This window comes from Alligator mississippiensis, chromosome 4 (genome assembly GCF_030867095.1).
Source record: "Alligator mississippiensis isolate rAllMis1 chromosome 4, rAllMis1, whole genome shotgun sequence".
In the NCBI taxonomy this organism is placed as follows: domain Eukaryota; kingdom Metazoa; phylum Chordata; order Crocodylia; family Alligatoridae; genus Alligator; species Alligator mississippiensis.
Genome location: NC_081827.1, coordinates 22,218,434 through 22,243,295, shown reverse-complemented (window position 1 = coordinate 22,243,295; position 24,862 = coordinate 22,218,434). Strand labels below are relative to the sequence as shown.

Genomic DNA, 24,862 nt, shown 5'->3' with positions numbered 1-24,862 from the left:
CATTTGAACGATGCAAGAGTTTGGGAATTAAAAAGGAACACTGAGTTTTTACAATCAAGACTATATTTTACTCTCTTTTGTCTGTTCTTCTGTCTCTTGCAGTTGCTTCATTCCATCTCTACAATGCTATTGCACTTGCTCTGCCTGAGCCACTCTAGTACCCAATCACTGCCATCAAGAGCCGAATCCTCTCTATGCCTGCAAGAGGATTGTCACTATGCTGCACATATTCTAGATACAGGCTTCCTCCTCATCTTTCCTCACTGCAGAAAGTTTTGTTTATCTGCGATTCTGTTTTGAAATCTGCCAAGTCAGGATTCCCAAACAAGAGCTTTTTTTTAAAATCCAAATGCAATGAAAATGTCAAATGTTGCTTTTCAGTAACGAGTCAGTTCCTAGCTTTATAAACTGACATTAATGAAACAATACTAAATTACACTAGTTGAAAACCTGACCTGTTCTGTTTAAAATATAAACTGGGATAAAGTTAAACAGAAACTTTTATTTAAGACCAGCCTGATTATTTTAGATGCGACTCCATTCAAGTCATCCTCCTTCCTTCCCCCCTCCCAATCCCAAATCATCTCCCATTGGTGGTTCACATAATAGTGACAGATTTTATGTTAGACAAGGAGTTTTAAATGAACAAATTTAAAGCAAAAATTCATATCTTCATATTTTTCCACTCAGAAAAAGCTAAATACTATAATGAAAAATTATGCTCCCATCATATTTTTCTTTAATATTATGCAAATTGAAAAAAAAATATTTGCTATTCTCATTTCAGAGAGATGTCACTACTGATTTGCTTTGATAACTCACTTTAGCTCTATTTTTTTCTCCATTAGGTGGCACTAGTATTTCCTATATTTGTTACAATAGGATACTGTTCCTTTTTTATTTTTTTTATTTTTTTTAGCATCCACGATTATCTTTTTATGGAGTATATTTTATAGGCATCTTTAATAAGACACCATTACCAAATTCAGCTTGTAAAATTCACTTAATTTATCAGCATGTGTTTCATTTAAGAGCCCTTTAATTACTCAAGTGCTTGGGATAATACTTTCTAAAAACTATAGGATTGATTTAATGCCACAATCTGCTTAATTTTTAAAATTACTTCACTGAACTTGCATCCATTTAAAACAGAAGTGACTAGGATTTTGCTAGTATTGGTCTCATTGTCAAAGAAGAAACAAGACACACCATGAAGCTTATAGACTTTGGACATTTAATACCAAGTTTGGAAAAAATGTGAAGTTTAGTTATTAAATGTTCCTTCAACTGTCAAAGCCAATAATTCTGAAATCACTTGGTCATCCAAACACATATGGCATAAGGAAAAAGGAATCTATCTATGCCTATCTTTGATTGGTTAACCTTTATAAACCAATGTGTATGGGTGTGTACACAACCTTTCCCCATCCCCAAAACACATCTAAATAAGGATACCAGGTGGTACTGTTATTGCTTCCTCCACATCATTTCATTTCACAGGAAGACAGAGTGATAATATTGAGCTAAGTTTCTTTGTCTTTCTGGGTGACCTTGCAGTAAGAGAGAGCAAAGCTTTGGATGTTTATTCAAACCCTGTTTCAGCAAGTTACCCAAGCACCTGCCCAAACGTTAAACGTACAAGTAACTTCAATGGTGACATCTTGTATTTAAAAGGCAATGCACATTATGTTAGGGATTTCTAAAGTGAGACCTCAGACAGGAACAATAACAAGGTATTCAGATGCCTTAGCAACTGGGACTGCATAAGAACAGTGATAAACAGATGTGAGGAAATAGAGCTCCAGAGCTGTGGGCTTGCAGAACAAGTGGGCCTGCAATGACCATGTGTATAGTTCATTTGTTAATAGCTTATGTTGTATTTTGCATTTCATCTTTAAAATATCATGAGCAAATGGTATGGGCACAATACACCCCCCCCCCCCATGTTAATGGAATACTGATAGGATCTTAGCAATAGGACTATGGTAGACACTGAGTGATCTTCCATTAATTAAAAGAAAAAATAAAGCAGCATGCATGTTTATAATCATTATATCAAAGCAACATTTGGCAGATCAGAAACATGTTTGCAGTTTTGCCTTTTCTGTTTGAAATGGCTGGTGTTTTTCCACTGTAATTGCACTATCAAGATAACACAAAATCTTGGCAATGCTGCATTGAAAACCTCCATAAACAATTTATTTGAACATCCTTCTCCTTCTCTGATATGCTCCATTTCTCCTCCTTCATTTGAATTATATAGGTATTGAGGGTCTTTCCTGCTTTTATTCCCAAAACAAAGCCCCAACACAAATTTTCTATGCTACGTTCAAGACTATATCTATCCCTAGAACCAGAAACTTTCAACTTTCAAAGAGACTTTTGCTTACAAAAACTAGAACAAAAAAACCCAAACAACCCCACCCCCTTGCCAATTTTCCCACAAATACAAACAACCACAAATTACATGCACATACACACATGCATGAGCTTCATGGAATTTAAACATTTGCAGATGGCTTACAATTTGTCTGGCAATTGTAGATATAGTGCAAGAACTCCGTGGATTTCCTAACACATTCTTTACAATGCTGTGTACAGAACCTTGAAAATCAGCCTGTCAAGCCACATTATAAACAAAATTCAGAGATTCTGGGCCAAACAGTTTTGGGGTTATGTTAACTCAGATGGAAGTTAAGAATATATTTAAAGAGTAAACTGTCAGTGAGTTGCCAATTATCCTAAGCCACAGGTTGCAGACCTTTTGGCTAGGGACAGACATTCAAAAAGCCTGAGCCTAAATTGATTCAAGCTTTGAAGGTTAGTCTAAGCTGGCTAGGCTAAATCAGTTTTGTAACCGGAGAGAAATCCCAGGAGTGCAGGCATATGTCTGCAGTGGCTCAGGCTAGAAGCTGGAGGGTGCTAGAGCAGCCCTCCAGGCCTGGCAGGACACTGATTATCCCCCCCGCCCTCCAAGCAGCCCAGCAGGGAATGTTTATCAACCCATTAAGAAAACAAAGCCTCTTTCCATTAACTAATAGAGCTCTTCTTAAACAGCTCTTCCAAGGCAGGACATTAAACTACCTGTTGATTAGCTCCAAAGAGCCTGTCCCCTGTCATCTCCCACAGCATGGACTGTAGCCAGCATGTGGTCTGCTAGATAATGCTGGGTGTCTGCATAAGGCAGAGGGGAGAGGGGAATAATCCCTGCTTTGCAGGGGGAAGCCAGGCAGACACTCTCTGCCTGTAAGTCTCTGCTGGAGCTCCAGCCAGGGAACAGAAAGGAAGGGAAACTGTGTTGTAGAACAGAGCACTGCCCAGCCCAGAGAGCACACCAGGATGCTGGCAGAGTCTGATTTATCTTAAATCAGCAAGGGGTCTGGGACAGACATTGCATAAACTGGTTTGACCCAGATCAGGTAAGTCTGATACTACGTTCTACCAGGTTCATCACAAATTGGTTTCAGCCATTTTCAAACTGTTTTTTGTACACTGAAAATCTGTTCTGTTACTTTAGGAAATTTTCAGCCTGGCAGTAATTCACATCCAAAGAATTTTGCAACACTTTTAAAGCAATGCACCTGAACTGTGGGTGTTTGCCAAGAACCAAGTTTGTAATGGAAACAATTTTAAGCTTGTAAAGTAATTCAAACTTTTCACTTTAGTGCTCTGTTTGGTGACTTTTTTTTTTTTTTTAAGTAGATTTGACATCACTGTGCATACTGTCATTACAATTACTATAAATGGTAAAAGGCAAAGTTGAGGAAGGACACTTAAGTGACCCAAAACAATTCCTCTGCAAATGTAGGATTATTCCCTATAACACTATTTCTTGAACTTTGTCTGATCCAGATGACTAGTACAGGTTTCCCTTGCTTTATGTGGGTTCTGTATGTGTAAATTTGTTCGTAAGTGATGACCCTTTTTTATACCAAAAATTTGTTATCTGAGAGAGAAATTCACTTATGTGATCAGTGTGGTGGAAGCCCACAGTCAGCTGCTTTGTGCAGTGCATTGAGGGAATGACATGCACCAAAATATAATCTTGTGTGGAACTGTGCTCCTGGCTTGTTGTCTGCAACGTGCGTTTCTGTAGTTGCCATCCCCATTATGGTAACATCCACCACCACCCGCTGCTTGTGTGTACTGTCTGCTGTTGGCAAGTACCAAAATTGTCTTGCAAAAGTGGTAGAAATGGGTCTGGGGGTCAGTACAGTTGAGATCCTGGAATGTATCCCTATTTGTTACTTTGTAAAAAGTGGGTTTCCTTTATGCAATTTCAAGTTATGTGCCATTTTCCAGGAAAGCATGTACAACATAAAGCAAGGGAAACCTGTATCACCAAGTTCAGATGAAAAGTTAAGATCAGCCCATCCATACCAAAAAAATAGTGATCCCAATTTTCCATCAAAGTCCTTATATTGTGAAACTCTAAGCACCAAACTTAGTGTATTTCTTTATAAAAAGTCTTCCAATTTGCAAAAGTGTTGTGTTCCTGTAAATTACCACTTAAGAATCCCCTCTCACCTCTGTATTAAAAGTTTTAAAAATAAAATGTTCCCTCACAGAATCAAATATTCAGATAATAAAGAACCAACGATCACAAATGAAACAAATTTGATTTTCATTGGCCAGGTTAAGAAAAATTAAAAAATTAAAAAGAAAAAAATGCAAGCAAATTCTCGTTAACACTAAACATTTTTTTTTCCCTTTAAACTACACCACACTTCAAGAAGGACATGGAAATGTGTGAGAGTCCAGAGAAGAGCCACCCATATGATCAGAGACTTTCAAAGCAAGCCATACAAGGAAAGGCTGAGGGACTTGAGCCTCTTCAGTCTAAAAAACAAAAGGCTGAGAGAGGACTTGGTAGAAGATTACCGCTACATAAGGGGAATATATAACGGGCTCAGCAAACAACTGTTCACCGGGGCACCCTTGGGGAAAACCAGGAGTAATGACTATAAACTCCTGGAAGACTGTTACAGGCTTAACACTAGGGGAAAAAAAATCTTCTTCAGTCAGGGGTCCAGACTTTGGAATAAACTCCCTCCAGAGGTGGTGCAATCATCTGCCCTGGAAATCTTCAAGATAGTCACCTCACTGGGGTCACCTTGCCCCAGTTGTCTTTCCTGCCTAGTGCAGAGGGAGCTGGTCCCGATGATCTTGAGAGGTCCTTTCCAAGCCCTTACAACTATGGATCTATGAATTTAAACAAGCAGCCTCTTTAACAAAGCCAGAGTGAGGTCTCATTTGAATGCAAATTCACCTTCATTAATTTTACAGAACATTGTACAGTAGTTTTATATGATGAAGTATTACACTTAATTGGAGCTACAGTTGTCAAAGTAACTGATCAGAGTACAGTATCCTTGAATTTTCTTGCACCTGTTCAGTAACAAGTATTACAGAGTTAAACAATCTAGAATTGGTCTCAGTTACATTCCAACGTATAGTTGTTAAACACTGGTCCTGGCACAGCTTTGCAGGTATAGCCCACTCACTATTCGCTCGTAGTGATATAGTCTTTACCCCATGCACCCTCCCCACCTCTGACATGTACAGAAACAAAATGTGTATGTCACTATTATACCTTTTCCACCTTACTGTTATGTACATTCCTCTCTGGGTATTTTGCTGCATCAGGACCACAATGAGACACTTCATTTTGAAGTATGCAAATAGTCTCACTGAAGTGAACAGGTCTAATTCACATAGTTTATGTATAATCTTGCGTGCCACGCTCGAGTAGGACCTACATGCAGCTACTCTATACTAGAGCGTGAGGGTATTTTCTTCATTTCATTCTCTTAGAAATATAAAAATCTAAACAAAGACATCCTTTTAAAATTTCGTTTTTTGCCACCATTTTTATTTTAGTCACTCAAGTTACTCCAGTATGTCCCCCAAGATCTCTCAGGGAGCAAATGCCACTTTATTTATTTACTTTTTACCGCACAGCTGTCACCCATATTTATGTGGGAAATCCTCCATTTCTACTACCAGACTACAATTTATAGCATCATCAGAAACCTCACCCAAGGACAACAACATTTGCTGATGTGGAAAGTCTGTGGATTTGGACTTTGTCCAACATTTGCTTTTTCATTCCATTGAATTTAGGCAGCTATGGTAAAAAGGAGAAACAGAAACAGGAGTGTAAAACTTTTTCCTCACTTCCCCTCTTCAGGAAAAGATTCAGGGGTCATTAATCTACTTCTCTTTGGTGAAGAACTCTCAGGGCAGGGAGCTGAAAGCTACCACAGGTGCCATGATGATTTGAGCTTTTGAATTAGATTTTAAATGAGAAATTACAAGGTGGGGATGGGAGGATTGGGTTTTTTCTTTCTATTTTTTTTTTTCCTACAGTAGCTTCACAATTTAAAGCACTTATGCTAGGATCTTGGAGCCAGATCAGTTTCCAAATCTGCTTTCTTTCTCTGACCTCAAAAGTCTTCCTCTGTCTTGCTCACCCCACAGCCAAACACTTCAGAGAAACCCAAGCCATAAAACTGTTTGACCTTAGGTTTGGCACTTGCCTTGGAGAGACCTGGACACATCTGCTCAGTGATGAAGCAGTTTGTGAAGTAAGCTCTTTTCTAACGGACTAGCTGCAGACCTCAGGACTTGGAAATCTAAAATTCTCCTAGGAAGGGATGTAAATATTATTTTTAAAATATTTGTTTAACCTCCTTCAATCATAGTCCATTAAAATGATTAACCAATAACAGAGCAGCTCCAACACAGCTGCTGCTGGGAGCTGCTCTCAGCTCCTGGAGCCCTTTGACTGGAGAGAGGTACAGAGGCAAGCCCAGCCAGACAACACAGCCCAGGTCAAGCCCTGCACTGGGAAGAAGGGAGCATCTGTAAACAAGCAGCTAATTTCTTAATTGACGAGTCATTAAGCTGATCCCTGTTTTCTTCTTAGGCTATGGGTACTAGTCCCCCTCCCCTCCTACTCCTTTGTCCCTCCTTCCCTTCTGCTTGGGCACTGCATGGCATCCTTCCTCTCTTCCCTGCCACACTGAGCCTCCCTGGAGCTAAAGGATAACTGGTAAGCTAACCGGTTATCACTGAGTAGTTAAACAATTAATCATTTAACCTTTCATATCCCTACTAGAAGGGCAGACCCTCCTGGAGTCTCTCTCTTCTGTCATCATCTCCCTAACTACGTAGGGTCACTAGAGGAATCCCTAAACCTACCTGTTTAGCTTCACTCTCCCCAGTGACCAAAATACAAAAAGCAAAATCATACAGCTAAATTTTAACCAGTACCTATCCATAAATAATTAAAAATGAAATAGCTATGTTTTTGGTAACATAACATCACATTAACATGCAAGTGACAGAAGTTTATTTTTACTGAAATGTTAACATTATGAGTAAATCAATCTACATTTAGGTGTTGAATTCTTATAAGAAAAAGAAGGCTTAAGACTGCATATTGATAGATATGAACTCAAAAAAGAATAGCTCAGCAGCACAGCTAATGTTTTAAGTTAATCAGAAACACTGCAGAGAGGGAAAACCTGCTGAATATTAGTGCTCGATTTTCTAAAAGAATGTGTGTGTCCCCCCCCCCCCATCCAGAAAGCTGACTTTGCACATGAGACTTGGCACAGTCAGCTGGAGGTGGAGAAATAAAGACCCAGAGCTACATTCACAATATTACACATGCAAATAGTCTCACTGGTTTCAAAGGAAATACCTGAAAGCACGTTTGCCAGACTGTGGCTCAAGATTAACAATAGACTGAACAAATCAGAAAAGGAAGGACAAATAAGAGTCAAAGCTTTGCTTTGTGGGTCATGGTAGTTGGAAGCATAGGATAGGGACAGACATTTAAAAAGCTCAAGCCTGAATTGACTCAGTCTGTGCAGGTTATAGTCTAACCTGGCTAGGCTGAACGGTTGGAATCTAGACAGACATTCTCTTCTGTAGGGAGGTGAGCTGAGAGGAGGTATGTCTAGGCCTGGGCAGGACTCTCATTAGGGAGGTCTGCCTGCATGGTTCTAGGCTTTTCCCTGCTGGCTGCTTAAGGGGTGGGAACGTTGCTAGCCCCCAGTGGCAAGGGGGTGTGTGCAGTGCGTGCATCTGTTGATGATACAGAGCTTTTCAATCTCCCTCCATTCTTTGTCATACTATCTAGAGCAAACTAACAATCAAGCTAGCAAGAAGTTGGGAGCTGATAAGAGTCTTTATCACCTGACTAGCAAAACAATGGCCTCTCTCTCCATTAGTTCAAACTTCTTAAATAGCTTACCAGGGTGACCTGTTGATTAGTTCCAAAACCCGTTTTGTCTGCCTGCCTGTCCCAGTGAAATTGGAGAGAGGCACGCACACAGATACCTCTTGGCATTAGCTAGCATACCACATGCCTAAGGTCCCTGGGCCTGGGGTCCCTGCTGTGGGAGATGAGGAGGAAGGGGGGAGACTTTCTGTTGGAGCAGCGAAGGGGAGGGGAGGGCATGAGGAAGCTGGCAGACCCTGCTGTGCCTGCAAATCTCTGCTGGAGCTGCAAGTCTCAGTCAGGGAGCAGAGGGAAGGGAGGGGCCAGCCCTGCTGGGGAGCAGAGAGCATGCTGGGATGCTGGGGGAGTCTGATTCAGCTATAACCAGCAAGAGGTCTGGGACAGACATTGTGTAAACTGTTTTGACCCAAATCAGTTAGATCTGATACTACATTCAACCAGGTTTATCTCAAACCAGTTTCAGCCAATTTTCAAACCCATTTATGTGCACTGAATATCTGTTCTGTTACAGGTTTAAACCAGTTTCTGATCATTTAAACCATTTTGTGTGCAATGTGTATCCCTAGCCATGGTGTTCACATCTCAATCAACAAACTGCATGGCTGTGGTTCTGCAGGCCAGAGGGGACCAGGGAGTGCATGGACTCGGTACAGTCAGTCCTGAGAAAATGAAACTTTTACAGCAGGTATTCTGATATGAACTCCCTGGTTAGGTCAGCAAGGCATAGATTGAGTAAAACATCCAAGTAAAGCAGATTCCACTAAAGGATCAGCAGCTTGGTTAAGAAGTACAGAATGCATACCGGAAAGGCCAAAATATGTAAGCAGTCTCATGCCCAGAGTTACCACACCCTGGCACAGAAGACAGATTTGCACAGATGGGAAGGATGTAGGAATTTGTGCACATAATTCATTGTTTTGTTTAATAACTGGTTCCAAATGGGAGGGGGGAGGGATGGAATCCTGCAAACTAATGTTTTATAACTATATAAAAATAACAACTTTAAAATACAGCGTGCAATTGTTTATTTCCCTTGTGCCAATAATTTTATAGATACGGTTATACCATTTTCAGCGTATTTCCCTTGCAGCATTTTATTAAAAGCAAAGAATTACTATGTTGATATAGTTGCCTCTTGCCTTTTTCCTCAGCTTTTCAGATCAGTAAGTCTATCAAAGCTTCAGTGACAAGTACTGTAGCCCAGTAAGACATGTGCAGACTGGCCCTGTAATAAGTTTGGCTTTCACAGACCAGGATACAAGAAAGGGACACATCTCAGAAGTCTTAACGCTTCCCTATTACTACATGAGCATGAGGGGCAGGTATTCAGTTGCATCCACTTTCAATAAGTATAAGTTACAGTGGGTTTTCTTATCTACCATGGTACTTGACATGCTACTCAGTCTAACTGCCTGAGGAAAGATTAAAGGCACTTTTAAATGTACACAAACTTTAAAAATGCACCTCTTCAAGATTCACATTGAGTGTTAAATAGTTTCTTCTACCTGGTGATTTAGTCAATTGAAATACAAGTTAGGTTGCCTTTTCCTGCCCTGATCAAAATACTACATATCATTTAAAACTGTTTTGTCAAGATTCTCAGTGTTACATTTTCTTCTGCTATTCTTCAAACTAGCACAACTAAGTCATACTATCCTCTCTGTGACTCACGGTCTTAATCCTGAAGCAAGATTCATGTAGGCAAACTTCTGCACCTGCACAGTTCTCACTGCAAAGACTGGGACCCTAACAAGATCTTTCTAATAGGATGAACAAGATGTATGATGCTGTGATAATGTTCCTCACACCTGCAATAACTTTAGATCCTCTGGTCTGGAGGAACAGATTTCTATGAAGCTCACAGGATTAACATGATGGCTGTAGCAACCAGAACAAGCACGGAACGCAGAATCTGAGAGGAGACCCCTGAAAAGTATTCTTTATAACACAAGGTCTGCTCTGTGCCACTGCCACACAATGCTTTTGGAGATGCCCTCAAATTGCATTGTCAAATGCCAGATATATATATATTGGAAATGCATACATATTTATGAAGTTAGACAACAGTTTTTACATAGTTTCTGATTAATACCAATTAGTACCCACACGCAGTGGTATTATCCAACATCAAGAAAGAAGAACTATTGGTAGGCCTACTTTGCTACTGTGGGATTCATCTGCCAGTTTTGAGGAAGAAGGAATCCTCCGTCATCTTTAGCAATATGCACTTCCATAGGTTAAAAACTGCTGTTTAGCTGTTGGGACCAGAATCTGCCCCACTAGCCCAGCCTTATTTCAAATGCACATATTGTATCTAAGCATGCCCTGCACAGTCTGCTCACGTACACCAACATCAATCCACAACAGCTCCATTACAGCCAATGGGGATTCTTACAGCAATGCAGCTTAGAACAGAATAAAAAGGACAATATTTTTCTTTTCTTGTTAAAATACATTTTCTTTCAGATCAAACCTCTGCAAGAATATTTTACAGCCTCCTACCAAGTATGTACAAACTTTATAGTCACCAAGGAATACTCTCTAGTTATAAACTGTGTAGAATACAGATGGCAGCAGACATGCATAAAAAAAAAAAAAGAGTCTTGATTAACATCTTTACATGAAAACTACTGTCCTTGCTAAACAACAGAGTTTATGCTCTCTGTTTCATATCATGCAACCAAACAAAATTACAGGCTGCCTATTTTCAGTTCCTATGGTACTTAAAAAAGAAAAGCCAGGTCTTGCTCATAGGATTTCCTTAAACAAATTCCACTCAACTTCTGCTATTACAAGTGTGCTCCAAATCCACAGACTCTTATCAGGCTCCAGTGTGCCTTAGGAAGAGATGGACTCTTTTCATTCCCTCAGTCTGATGTTTACCTCCATTCGAAAACAGCCTTCAAACAGCTCACCAGAATCAGCCATGTATTGCTACAGGCAAAACAAAGCCCAAGGGTTACGGTTGAATCTGGAGTCTATCTAAATGTATACCATTTAGTCTCTGATTCACTCTTGGTAATGGAGTCCCAAGGCTTAGCATAACAACCTTCAAATACAAAATGGGTTGTTGTAAAGGAGGATGCTGATCAATTGTTTTATGGCCACAAGGGACAGCGCAAGTAGTTATGGGTTTAAATTACACAGGAGATATAGTTTATTAGAAAGAACTTTCTAAATAAGGTTAGTCAAGTGCTGGAACAAGTTATATAGAGAGGCTGTGAAATCAGTCATTAGAAGCTTTTAAGAACAAGTTCCACTAACATTTGTCTGGGTGGCTTCGACAGGGACAATCCTGCCTTGAACAGGAGGATGTAGAAGGGAATGCAAGGGTACGTAGTGCGTCTCCTAGCCTAGTAAAGGAACAAGAGCACTGATATGCAATCCCTTCTTTTCACAATTTTTTTTTTTTTTTAAACCTTGACCATCTCAAATTCCCTGATGGTAACATGAGGTATCTATGCTGCTGAAGTAGGACTTAACAGATGGCCTGTGGCCTCTAAACTGCCTGTGATGGCAAAGGAAAAATTAAGGGGCTTTGGTTTCCTCTCCTGCTGGAGGCATTACCAGGAAAGGAGCGTGGAATAGCCAGTCCAGTAAAGAGCTCCCATACTTTTGAAGACTGATTGAAGAGAAGAATATAGTTCCTCTGAAGAGTTAATGACATGAATGGAAAGAAAGATCAGTGCAGCTAAGGTTCCTCATACCTGCAATAACCCTAGATGCCCTAGTCCAGAAGAACAGATTTCCGTGAAGCTCACAGCATTAAGAGGATGGCTGTATTAAGCAAACTGTACTGAAAGAGTTACGAGGCATGCATCCTATGGGGGAAGGATCATCATGGTCCTAGATAAAAGAACTCTCACAATGGAAAGACTTCAGAGATGGTGTCTGCTAAAGTCCAAAAGTTAAAACTGTTTACTGTCTTAAAGCCCTTACAGGAGACCTTTTGTCCAAAATAAAAGTTCCTCTTTTTTCCCCATAAACTGAGCGTCAGTGCAGATGTTCACTGAACTCAGTCTGTGATCACATGCCAGAACAGCAGGAGAAGTACATGCAGGCTTTCCACTGATGCCAGGAGCAATATGGGCAAACCCAGTCAGTGCAAGTAACTTGGAGTTGGGGGAGGGGCAGGCTTGTCCATCCTAGGGCTAAAAAGTAGCCCAGTTAGGGTCTGAAGGGGTAGGAAGAGTGCAGCCCTGGGGCTGGGGCAAGTGGCTAGACTCTCTGCCACGTGGTGGTACTCTGAATGTGCGCAGATGTTCCCTGGATCAGGCTTACCCATTCTCAATCTAAAGTTAGTTCACCTACTTGGGTACAGGTGAACTAACTTATAAAAAAATTGGGCTCACCATTTTTGGCCCAATTTAACCCGCCCCCACACACACAGACATTTAGATCAACCAAACCCTAGTCAGGCTTGTCCAAATGCAATGTTTGCACATACTCGAGAGATTTTACCTAATATTTTTATTGAAAAGAAATCAAGAGATACAGTATATGCAAGGAGGCAAGAGTAAAGTCTGTTTGGTCCTCTTCTATTGTCCTTACATATTCATATTGCATTCTTCTTCCTCAAAAGTCTGCTACTTTCCAAACTTCTCTCTGAAGTGCACATGAAAACCTTTAAACTACTTGTTGTATATTTAACTATTTATCCAAAATTAATACCAGGATCAAGGAACAGATTATCCCTACAGTCTGGAAAAGACAGAAATTGGGCCACCTTATAATGTGGAGTCAGTCAAACTTTTGCAAACTGAGTTTAAAATGCCTTCATCTTCCACAGGCAAGGTTTTTTGAATAGATATGATATCTTTTATTAGACCAACTGAGTAGTTGGAAAAAAGTTCTTAGCAAACTTTTGGGCATAGTCACCCTTCTTCAGGCATAGGGAGTCTCTGCTGCTTCATCTCCCACACCCATTTTGCACAGATGCAAGTGGGGACAAAAAGTACAAGGCAACAAAGACTCCAGCCTACTGCTCTTGGTTAGGTTCAAAAGAGTCACATGAGTACAGCTGCTGTAGGTCACATACGTCACTACAAAACTCTGTTGGCTGATTTTTTTGAAATGGGAGCACATTCTTTTGCAAAAACTCCCTCACAAAAATCTGAGCTTTCAGGAATGCCAGACCTTTTACAGCCTCACAGTTGTGAAGTGAAAGACTGGATAATAATGAAACCTTTTAATGTAAGTTAGCATTTTTTTTACCCTCCTCTTTTCAATTTTCAAAAGCTAAACTGACTCTAAATGAAGACGTTATAGAACAGGAATAGGAAAGCATCAGAGGAGACTTTTCCCCTCACTTGCTTGTGTTTATCTGCTGCCTCAGGTTAATAGCACAAATTAGTACTTGAACTTACTATTAAAAGGGCAGCAGGCATAAGGAGAGAAAGCTCACCACTTGGAACAGCAACAGCAATGCAGAAGAGTCTTGAAAAATAATCTTTGTTGCTCCTGTTGTGGTAGTTTCTCACTGTTGTTAGCAAGTCCCTCCACCCTCCCCAGTCTGTGAGTCCTTTGCTTTGAATGATTACTGGAAGCAAATTCACTTCCAAAACCCTCTCTCCTCTGCATCTGCCACTTGTGCCACAGAACAGCCATGAAGAATCTCGGTACATGATTTTCCTTTCCTCCTCCATTTTCTCTAGGTCATCCCCCTCTTTTGTAACCTGGGTGCAGCCAAGTGCTCCTCTTTCCAGATAAAAGGGATTTGGTGGCAGGCAGGAATGCTGCGAGAGGGGTCTGCAATATGCAGGCTGGATCCCTCTACTCCCCATAGAGTCAGGCCAGGACAAGAGGTACTTAACTATATACAGATTTATTCATATATACAAAAAGTTAAAGGGAATTGATATTGATAAACATATATATCCATACACACACAAATATACAATCATCATATAATACTATGGTCCTACAGATAACGGCTGAAAGATTACACCCCTTCAGGTAGCCCCAAGCAATGTGTGGATAATCGGTTGATTTTAGAATAGACAAAACAACAGGTAAGTACAGGTGAGCACTTATAAATACAATTAAACAACAGATAAAACACAAATATACATAAGTAAGTATATATAACCATCAGGGAATGGGTCCCAGTAGAGTCCTTTTGCAAGTGTATTCTTAACACTACTGAACTATCGATATACATAGATAAGATGTTCACAGCATGTAAGGCAATCTCTCACAAAATATAAGGCACTTCAATAACAACAGGTCAACCTCAATTCTATAATTAACCCACAGCCCAGACTGACCATGGGGGAGGAGAAACCCTTTGTGCTCCCCAGGCCTGTGGCAAACCCCAGGGATGCCTTCCTAAAAGGCAATTCCAGATCCTGGGAGCTCCTTTCAGCTCAGGCTTCCCTGAGGACCAACTACTTCACTGCTGGGGTAGCTCCCCTCCCCTCTGGGAATCCCTTCTCCAACAACTCACAACTCCATGGGCATGAATGCATGGTCCTCGTCCCCTTGACTGGAGGTGCTCCTCACATGTGGGGCCTCCCAAGCCATTGGCTCTCCTTGGGCCAATGCCCATAGGTGGCCCCATGCACCGAGGGGCCTGCCTTCCGCTCACGGTTGAAGGCTCAGGCCACCTTCTGCAGCTCCAAGGCCTGGGTCCCCGCCTGGGACCAGTTATGCATGGGAGTCCTGGCCATATGCCAGGAAAGGGTGGACCTGAGCCACATTGAGCAGCTCCCACCGGACCATGCCACACTGCCAGCTCTGGGTTCCCAGCTTCCTGCCAGGGGTTGCAGACCCAAGATGCCTTGTGCAGCTCCCAGGGACTAGGCTCTGTGCACCAACCCATGCACTGGGTCCCTGGCCTCACACCAGGGCCTGCACATGTGAACTGCCTTGACTGGCTCCCAGGGTCTCTGCTCTGTGCACCGACACCGCATTCCCTGTGGTGGAGACAGGGATGTAGCCGCTCACTGCTCCCGCTTGCAAAAAGGCATCTTCGGGCTCTTCCGCCCGCTGGCCAGCTCACACCAGCTCTTCTTTGCCCATCCTTCTCTCCATCGTGTGACGCGTCTGCCATGTACTGAGCACGCAGCTCCTTTTGTTCACTCCAGAGACTCCACGCTGGAGTGTTGTTGGACCTGCAAAAAGCAGGCTACAACCAGGTCTGTGGTTCTCCTCTCTGCTCTCCATCCCTAGCAAAGGCAGAGCAAGTCCCTTCCCAGCTTTAGCCGGTTGTTGGACATGCTCCACCAATCACAACGAAGATTTTCCAAGCCCAGGCCTGCCAGACTGTATTGGTAAGTCTGCCACACTTTTTGCAGGCTTTTATGTAGGATGCTGCCTCAGTACTTCATCTCCCTGCCATATCAGATGTCTCTCTCAAACTAGTTTTCTTAAAGTTTTTCAAGTGCCCAAAAAGCCTCTCCTTTATTTTCTCCCCCCACAGCTTACAAATGGAACCGTTGTGATCTACCTGCAATGAATCTGAGTGGCCATACAACCATCTTGTTGCAACCCCCACTTTTCCTCCTAGTCTCACTTCCACATGTGCCCTGTCTAAAGGCAGCCAAGACATATTTTATGATCTCTCTTCCTAAGCACTAATATGTAGGTCTTGCGTAGCCCTCCTCAATAGCTGATATGAAAACATGAGTATCCTGTTTTACAGAAAAAGTGCTAAGTATAGACAGTCAAAACCCTGAGGCTGAATTGATTCAGTCTTTGCAGGTTAGTCTCAGCTGCAGAGATTAAATTGAAACAGAAGTGAACAAACAGTTAGATTTGATTTAGGAAATGCAGCCACATGGCTTCTGGCCTGAGCCACTGCAGGCAGGGCATGCTAGAGCACAGCTCTCTGACACGCAAGCAGCATGGGCTGTGTGCTTGCTTCATCTTCCTGCTGCCCCCCCCCCCCCCGCAAGATCCGAGATTTTCAGTCTAAAAAAAAAATCACAGTAGCAGGACTCTGCAGGATTGCTTATCACTGCCACTTCCTGCTTCCAGGCGCCTCTGGGATTTGTAGCCCATGGTTGCAGTCAGCAATAAGTCTGAGCAGGGAAGGAGTGTTTAATCCCCTCTCTGGTCCTGCATCCCCAGCTGGGCTTGCCTTCCCCTCCTCCTCAGTCAGGTCTCACTGCTCCAGCTAGGGAACAGAGGGGCAAGGCCAGCCCTGCTCTCTGGAGCAGACAGCACAGCCCAGTTCAGGGCTGCAAAACATGCTGGGATGCTGGAGGTCTGTGATTTAAACTTGAACCAGGAAGGGATTTGGAACCGTCAAAAAGCCTGTTAGAAGTACAGAGAAATTGTTGTCCCACAACAGAGGTATGGTGTGGTGCAGTGCATTATCTTGTCTGATAAACACCAGCACCAGATTCTTCAAAAGAAAGTGCAAAAATTCCTAAAACAAACAGCTATGAGCTAACCTTTTCATCATTTAAATAAGGATGTTAAATCCCTGAAGCATAAGACCTTTTATCTCATTAGGAAAAAAAAAAGTTTTAAAATTTAAAAAGTTTCATTATTCTAGCTAGTTATTTTGGCTGAGGTTACCGCTAAGATATCAAATACTATATACATAACAGCGATATCATTTCAGTGAAAGACTGGCCACACATTAATTCTGCTGCATTCCACAAAAAGTTAAGAGTTCAAAGAGAGGGAAGGGGAGGGAAAAACCAAATTACCCACAAGGCTGAAAATGACTTACTTTCCCAGAACAAGAATGCATAAGCATTATCTACCGTGGGACAACTCATATTATCCCAGAGGAGTCTCAAAAGTGTTAACATTGATCTAACAGCGTAACTGAACTGAAGATGAAGAGTCATACAAAAGGTTCCAAGACAACCCTCCTTATAAATGCTTCTGAGTGAGTACAAATCTTCCCCATGCTAATGAATCACAAAGCTGTTCATATCTATTAGCTGCAAATTCCACATCTAAACAATGAATTTCTGAACAGCTGATACTTGTTTTTATAAATGAGCAAAAGGATTCAATGATACTGTTCTGAAGACTCCATTTACTTTCTTTGAGGTGAATTACAAGAAGTTAAAGATGGTGCAAGAATGGCATACAACTTCGCCCCTTGTAGGATCGAGCCATCCCTGGCTATACTTTACAAAAGATGACTGCCCCCCCCCCCCCCGCTTACTAAATGGCAAGTTTTACAGAAATAAAAGTATTTAAAAACTGGGGAACTATGAATTTATGCAGAGATTGGTCTATTAGCCCTAAAAACACATTTGCTGTAGTCTGACAAACCAACAATAACAAAACACAAGTCTGCCAGAAGTAGTTCCCCCTGGGAGCATATATGAATTAGAGTATGACTACTTATTCCGAGGATCATCTTATGCCAGATGATTTTTGGACATGACCCATGAAACTGGGTAAAAACTAAAACATTTGAAGACATTAAATAAAACATGTTAAAAGAAATAAGAAAGAAGAAGTAACATACTTAATCTGAATTTGTATTTTCTTAAATAGGAAACAAAGTTAATCCCATCTGGACAGATGATAGAATGGTTTCTATGTATTTAAAGATGCTTCCCATCTGATTATTTTGAATTGGGTAATGAATTAGGAATATAATATTTTACATAGTTATTTAATCAAGACAAAGGCACTATTTATAAGTTAAGTCTGTGGAGACAGTCCAGTCACAGATTATAGTCTCCAATCTACCCTAATTGGTTTAGTAAGAGAGATATTAAAGTAATATTTTAAAACCACAGAAATTGTTGGCCAAGGATCTGAAAACAGACCAAGTGATCTATGGTGGACATTCTAGAAATACAGCTTACATTTTCATATTCTACTCCTTTCATTTTGACAGCCAAACAGACAGACCAAATGTTAAAATGCATTTAAGTTACACCATTGATATCAGTTAGATAGTTGTTTAAATTAGGTACCTTGCAAAATCAGAACTTTAAATATGAGTATCGTATGTTAAAAGGAAGCAGAAATACAGAATGTGTATGCAGCCACAAAAGTAAATTTTCTATTTTTCCCCACACTGGCCTAGTAAATATGCATTTCTGCTTATCAAGTAGCATTTCCTGAAAACACCAGAGTCAGGACCCCAGGATTTAGCTAGGGTCTCTAGGCAATATGAATATGCTGCTGTTATTGTTTTATACATACTTATACAAATACACACACACATACATACATAGTTAATAGTAGTTCACATGCAAAGCACTAATTCAGGGAAATACTGAAGCATGTGCTTGACCCTATTGAATTCAATGGGACTTGCAGTATACAATATTGATTACTTTTCTGCATGGGGCCTAAAAGACAGAACAAGGCATTAAAATATTTCCTAATAAGTTACTGGAATGAAGAAGAGAGCTTATGGAAGCTTCTATAAATTTAAGCAGAGGTTTCCTTAAGGCCAGAAGAATTACCTGATCATAAGACAGATAGCAATTAGTAATTAGTACTAGAAAGTTCTCTTTCCTTAAATCATCTCTTCTACACTTAAACCAATTCCCTACTTGTATAAATGAAATGGATTATTTACTCCCCACCCCCCAATTCAAAATTAAAGAATAAATGCCTATTTTCAGCCAAAAGGAAGCAAGTGTTTGAAAAACTGGGAGAGCATAAAGCAATTTTAAATGGCACTTTCTCCCACCCCACACCCAAATGTTCCCTTAGCTCCGTCTCAGAGCTTACAGAAATTGCCTTCCAAGCAAACAATCCAATAGCCAAGTTTAGATCCAAGTCTCAAATAGTTTAAATCTTTACTGAGCTCACAGTTGTAAGTGAAATAATCTGGCCAGAAGGAAAGAAAAATGGTGAAAAAGCTGATCCTCAAAAAGGAAATATGTAGGATTAAAACTAAGGTATTAAAAATGTTTTAGAGCTATTTGGGAAAAGGCATGCCAGTGAATGACAGAGGGATGGTTTTTAACTGGGGGGGGGGGAGGGGGGGGGGAACCAAACCAACAGCTTGGAATAAGAATAATTTTGGCTGCAGACAGTATAAAATTGAATCACAGGCAAGATGCAAAATGGGGTGTCAGGAAGACACCGAGGAGAAGAAATATGCTTGGCTAGAGACAGAAATGACACATAAGCCAGTCTAAGTGATCAGAAACCGATTTAAAAAACTGTAACAGAATAGATGTTCAATGCACATAAACTGGTTTCAAAATGGCTGAAACTGGTTTAAGATGAACCTGGTTGGACGTAGTATCAGAACTAACTGATTTGGGTCAAACTGGTTTATAAGACTTCTGTCCCAGACCCCTTCCTGGTTCAGGAAAAAATCAGAGTCCCCCAGCATCCCAGCATGTTTTGCAGCCCTAGGCTGGGCTGTCCAGAGAGCAGGGCTGGCCACACCCCTCTGCTCCCTAGCCGGAGCAGGGAAGGCTGGCTGCGGCAGGGGGGAACCTAGCTGGGGATGCAGACCCAGTCTCTGGAGGTGGAGGGGGACTGCCCCCCCTCATGCAAACCCCAGCTGAGGTCTGTGGCTAGGGAGGAGGGTTAAACACCCATTCCCCCACTCAAACTTACTACTGGCAGCAATTGTAGACTACAAAGCCCAGAGACCTCGAGGGCAGCATAAAGAAGTAGTGAACACACAGCCAGAGAGCAGTGCTCTAGTGCCCCTTGGCTTCTGGCCTGTGTCACTGCAAGCATGTGGCAGCATTTCCTGACTCAAAGATAAACGTCTGTTCAATTCCATTTCAATTTAATGTGTGCATCTTAGATTAACTTGAAAAGACCGAATCGATTCAGCTGCAGACTTTTTGACTGAGTGTACCTAGCCTGGCTGTCACCCCTGTGGATTTAAGCCCCCCCATCCTCCAGCAGGCTAGCCCTGGGCTGGTGCCTGGCCATACCCCCTCTGCTCCAGCAGGGAGGGGTGAAAACCTTTTAGAGGGCTTGCCTCCCCTCCCCTTTGGCAGTGGCTAGCAGGTGCGCTCTAGCACCCCCTGATTTCTGGCTTGAGGTACTGCAAGCAGGTGGCTGCATTTCCTGATTCAAAAGTGAATCTCTCTCCATTTGTTAATCAGTTCAATCTGTGCAGCTTAGACTAACCTGCAAAGATTGAATCAATTCAGGCTCAGGCTTTTTGAATGTCTGTCCCTAGCCAGAAAGGTGACTGACCAGAGAAAGAGTTATTGGTCTACAGTAATGCTGTTGGAACAAAGAATTAATCCTGGGTATCTGGCACACTTTAGTGTAAAGGATTGCCAACTTTGACAGATAAAGCTAATAATATAACTATAAAAGATTGATTATAATTTCTCAGTCTCTTATGTGCCTGAGTTTGTCTCACAAATAGCAGGAGTATTATAGTGGTAGTTTGGTCCAATTGCCATAAAAAAAACTGCACAAATGTCATTCTACCCTCACTAAGGGCACAAAAAAAACAATAGGCTGACAATACAGGAACAAGCTCCTGAGAAAAGTGTCTGTTCTAGAAGCCTTCAGCTCTTCCTGACATTCCAATCAGTCTCATATTAGAGAACAGACTTTTGCTATGCTTCCCCCTTCCCCAAATTTACAGCCTTAGTGCCCACAGCAGTCAATAGTTTGTTGCTAGTGAGGTGATCCATCACTGTACTAATTAAATGCTGCATCTCCTATAGACAGTTCTCATATTCCTGTAACCTGAAGTTTCTCTTAACCATTTCAGCTTTTTTCATAACAAGAGGGAAGGTGACTCACTAAACTCCAACATTAGCTCACTCCTCTGAAAAATAATCTGAAAAAACACCAAAAATCACTCTGAGAAATATATACATGTTCAGTCTAGTTCCCAGTGCCCGATTACATGAAACTCTATAAAGATGGGGCAGGTTAACACCTTAGAAATGAACCGGTTCACAGGAGGCAAGCAAAACACCTGATGAAGGAAGATATTACTTATAAAAGCTCATGCCCATCCAAACCAGTTTGTCTCTAAGGTGAGACCCTGGCCTGCGTTCTGCTTCATTTCAGCCTAATGCTGCTGACCACCTCTGTGCTTATGGACCACTGGTGAGACAAGAACTTGCATACAACAATGGGCTGTGTTCAGGAGAAGCAAAACACTAAAGTAGCTGGAAAAATCTGGACTGTAAATAGGTTCATTTCTGCTGCTATGTACAGAAACTTGCATATGGAACACTAAATGCCACTCCAGGGAGAGCGTGTAGCTTCCCCCATTGATTTCCTTTGCTCATGAAAGTAGGTAACCCACCAATTAGAAATATACTTAGCCCTGAAGTAATGTGGAGTCTTCCCAAAACTCATGGCTAATGAATATTTTAACGATGGCCATGACAACTGCCAATACTTACAGGGAAACAAAACATTAGGTGGGTTAGCCAAGCAGCCATCTTGTCCCTCTGATGTATGCAGCAGTACATATAATAAACAGAAAAAAAAAGTATAGCAGATGTCTCCTATCAGGCCCAACAGCTCTGGCAGCCCCCTATTTTGGGTTTGATTTCAGTAAATTAGCATTTAGTGCAGCCAGTGCTGTACCCCCCCCCCCCAACTGAGTTACTTATGTTGCAGCATACCAGATTCTAACGTAGCAGCAACCAGGGCATGGACAAACTTGATTAGGTTTTGCAATCTCAGTTTCTACAGGGTAGACATCAGTGAGAGTTTTGGGATGCAGAGTCTAAGTTTGCATGAAAAGTGGTAGTTAGTTGTTAATAAGGCTTGGAGAAAAATCATAAGAGAAAATAAGTTAGTAAACTAGATGCACTCAATCCATCTCCTCATTTACCAATGTTTTAGAAAGGTCTGGGCTTGCTCTGAGGGATGGAAGAAAAGTTCAAGTCAGCTCATCCATCTGAAGGGGGAGGGTGGGGGGGAGCAGAAATCAACTTGTAAGCATCCAGTTCTTTAAGATACACAATTGTAATGCTATACATGTCAGCAATAAAGCATGTCATAATCCTTGATGTATTGCATGCACAGGGCCTATTAAATGTCCAGTCAAAGAAAGCAAGATGATGGTTGGTTTCTTCAATGCTTCAATCATTACCATCCATTAATTTATTGGTCCACGCTGAGAGATGCAGACAAAAAAGGTACCTCAGGAATAAAAATACAGAGACATTTTTAAATACCTTTTCATTTACTGTTTGAAAATGTTTTTATTGGAGATTAGTTAAATCTGTCATTACAAGAAGATTCAGTTACGTAACTTAGTATTTGTTCACATGCAGCAACCTGTCAAATACAGCCCCGATAAGATTTTACATTAAGATATTACTCACCAAACCTTAAGACTTGATGATAGATACTTTGCACATGCCAAATTAGGATTTTAAAGTGCCCTCTTCCTCAAATATACTCCAGCTACCAACATATTGAAGTGAACTCTTTGGCTCATTACCTGGCACAGCATTAGCAACCATTTCAACATCGTCAAGTGAGTGAAGACTCTATGAACTCCAGAACTCAAAAAACGAAACGAAAGTTTATCCAGGGGTCAGACGATCAAGTACCAGAGAAAGGTGGATCCTATTAGAACACAAGCAAATTACTGAAGGCAGCAGCCTAGGATCACAGATTGGACTGCTTGAGTTGGATAAAAGGCCAATTACCCTGCAGTGGTAGGGACACCCCAAGAGCAGTAGCACACAAAACAGCTGCAGCCTGAGGCTGGAGGAAATGCAGGGGAGGAAGTCTGTTCCAAGACTTACTTATTATACCCTAGAGAGGGCTGGGTTTGTAAACGTTTGATCTTAATGATGTAACTTGTTAGGGTGTCCAATCTCTTAGATAAGGCTTTAAACTAAGATCACAGCAGGGTGACGAAAAACTAACTGGAGCCTACCTGGGGACAATATGCAGGAAAGCTCTATCGACAATGAAACCAAGCAAGCCACTCTTATGGGAGCTGAGGAAATAGCTCCCCTTCAATGCAACGGATGGCCAGTGACCTCAGTAGAAGGATTTAGGTGCCCATTCCCCATGCTTCTGACATCGGTGTACAAGCAGGAGGAACTAGTCCTTGTGCTTTCTACTGTGCACTACGATTTAGTAGGGATCACAGAGACCTGGTAGGACTCCTCTCACAACTGGAGCATAGCCATAAGGGGCGATGTCCTTCACAGAAGGGATCAGGTAGGGAAGAGATGGGGGTGTTGCCCTCTATGTGAGAAGCAGTACACCTCCGTACAGGCTGATGATGGACCCAAAGAAGAACAGCTTGAAACCCTCTGGGTCAAGCTTCGGGGGAGGCGCAGTGAGAGAGAGAGACCTGACTGTAGGTGTATACTACAGGCCACCTAACTAAGGGGAAGAACTTGATCTAGCGTTCACCGTGAACTAAACTGAGGCTGCAAATTCATGGGATATGGTTGTCATGGGTGACTTCAACTACCCAGACATCTCCTGGGAGGATTGCTCAGCCAGTTTGGATCGATCATGATCCTACCCAGCACTGAAGATTTTTTTTGTAAATTTTTTTTTGGACTCAGGAGGTGCACAGGCCAGTTAAAGGCAATGCAGGTCTTGGCCTGGTCCTGGCCAAAGGGGATGACCTGGTGACCAACTTAAAGATAGAGGGCAGCCTAGGTAATAGTGACCATGAAATCATTACATTCATGGTCTGTTGCAAGACCGACAAAACAGATGCCAAGCTCAAAGTTTTAGACTTCAAAAAACTCAAAATTTTAATAAGCTCAGGTCACTAGTAGAGAATTCCCTTGCAGATCAAGGACCACAGGTAAAGGGAGCACAAGAAGAATGGTCATTCCTTAAGGACACAATCCTTAAGGCTCAGAGAAAATCCCATTATCTTATGGAGAAAAAGCAGCAGAAGGGTCAAAAACAAAAAACAAACAACAAGCCCCCCCCCCCCCCTTGACTAGGCACAGAAGTTGCAGCCCTCCTACAGAAAAAAGAAAGAAGCATACAAACAATGCAAGCTTGAGACAGCCTCTATGGAACTAAAACTAGCTACAAGAAACTAAAACTAGCTACAAGAATCAAGGACAAGTCCTTCTTTAGCTACATAAGGAAACTAATGGGAGTGTTGGGCCTCTGCTCAATGCCTCAGGATACCTGGTCACTACCACACAGGAAAAAATGGAACTCCTAAATGACTACTTTGCCTCAGTCTTTCACAAGACCAAGGGGAACAACATGCCAGGTAGGGCACAGAATGAGCACGGCAAGATTGACATCATTCCAACCATTGCCATAGAACTGGTGCATGATCAATTAAAGAAATTAGACATATATAAAATCAGCAGAACCAGATGAACTCCACCCAAGAATTGGCCAAAGTAATTGCAGAGCCCCTGGCAAAGATCTTTAAAAAATTATGGACATCTGGAGAAATCCAAGAGGACTGGGAGAGGGCCAATGTTGTGTCCATCTTCAAGAAGGGGAAGCATGAGGACCCAGGAAACTACAGGCCAACTAGCTTAACTTCTATTCCATGGAAACCTCTTTGAATGTTTCTAGGATTTGTGAGACAAACTTGCAGAAGGCACGATACTGAATACTGACAGCCAGCATGGCTTCATCATGGCAAGCTCTTGTCCGACCAACCTTATCTCTTTCTATGATCAGGCGACTCATTACCTGGAAGAGAGAAAAGCAGTTGACATCATATACTTCGATTTCCACAAAGCCTTTGACCTGGTATCCCATGAGGAACTG

The 24,862-nt window shown here is 41.7% G+C and overlaps 1 protein-coding gene and 1 long non-coding RNA gene across 2 annotated transcripts in view; both read right to left on the bottom strand.

Moving 5' to 3' along the window:
- MAGI2 (membrane associated guanylate kinase, WW and PDZ domain containing 2) overlaps positions 1-24,862 on the bottom strand; it is a 1,249,850-nt gene that overhangs the window by 1,080,667 nt on the left and 144,321 nt on the right. The gene's annotated exons all lie outside the window — the stretch shown is intronic.
- The window catches only part of LOC132249960 (uncharacterized), a 38,137-nt gene continuing 27,334 nt past the window's right edge, over positions 14,060-24,862 (bottom strand). The window contains exon 2 of the long non-coding RNA XR_009461508.1: positions 14,060-22,279. This is a non-coding gene — a long non-coding RNA (uncharacterized LOC132249960). The remainder of the gene's footprint in view (positions 22,280-24,862) is intronic.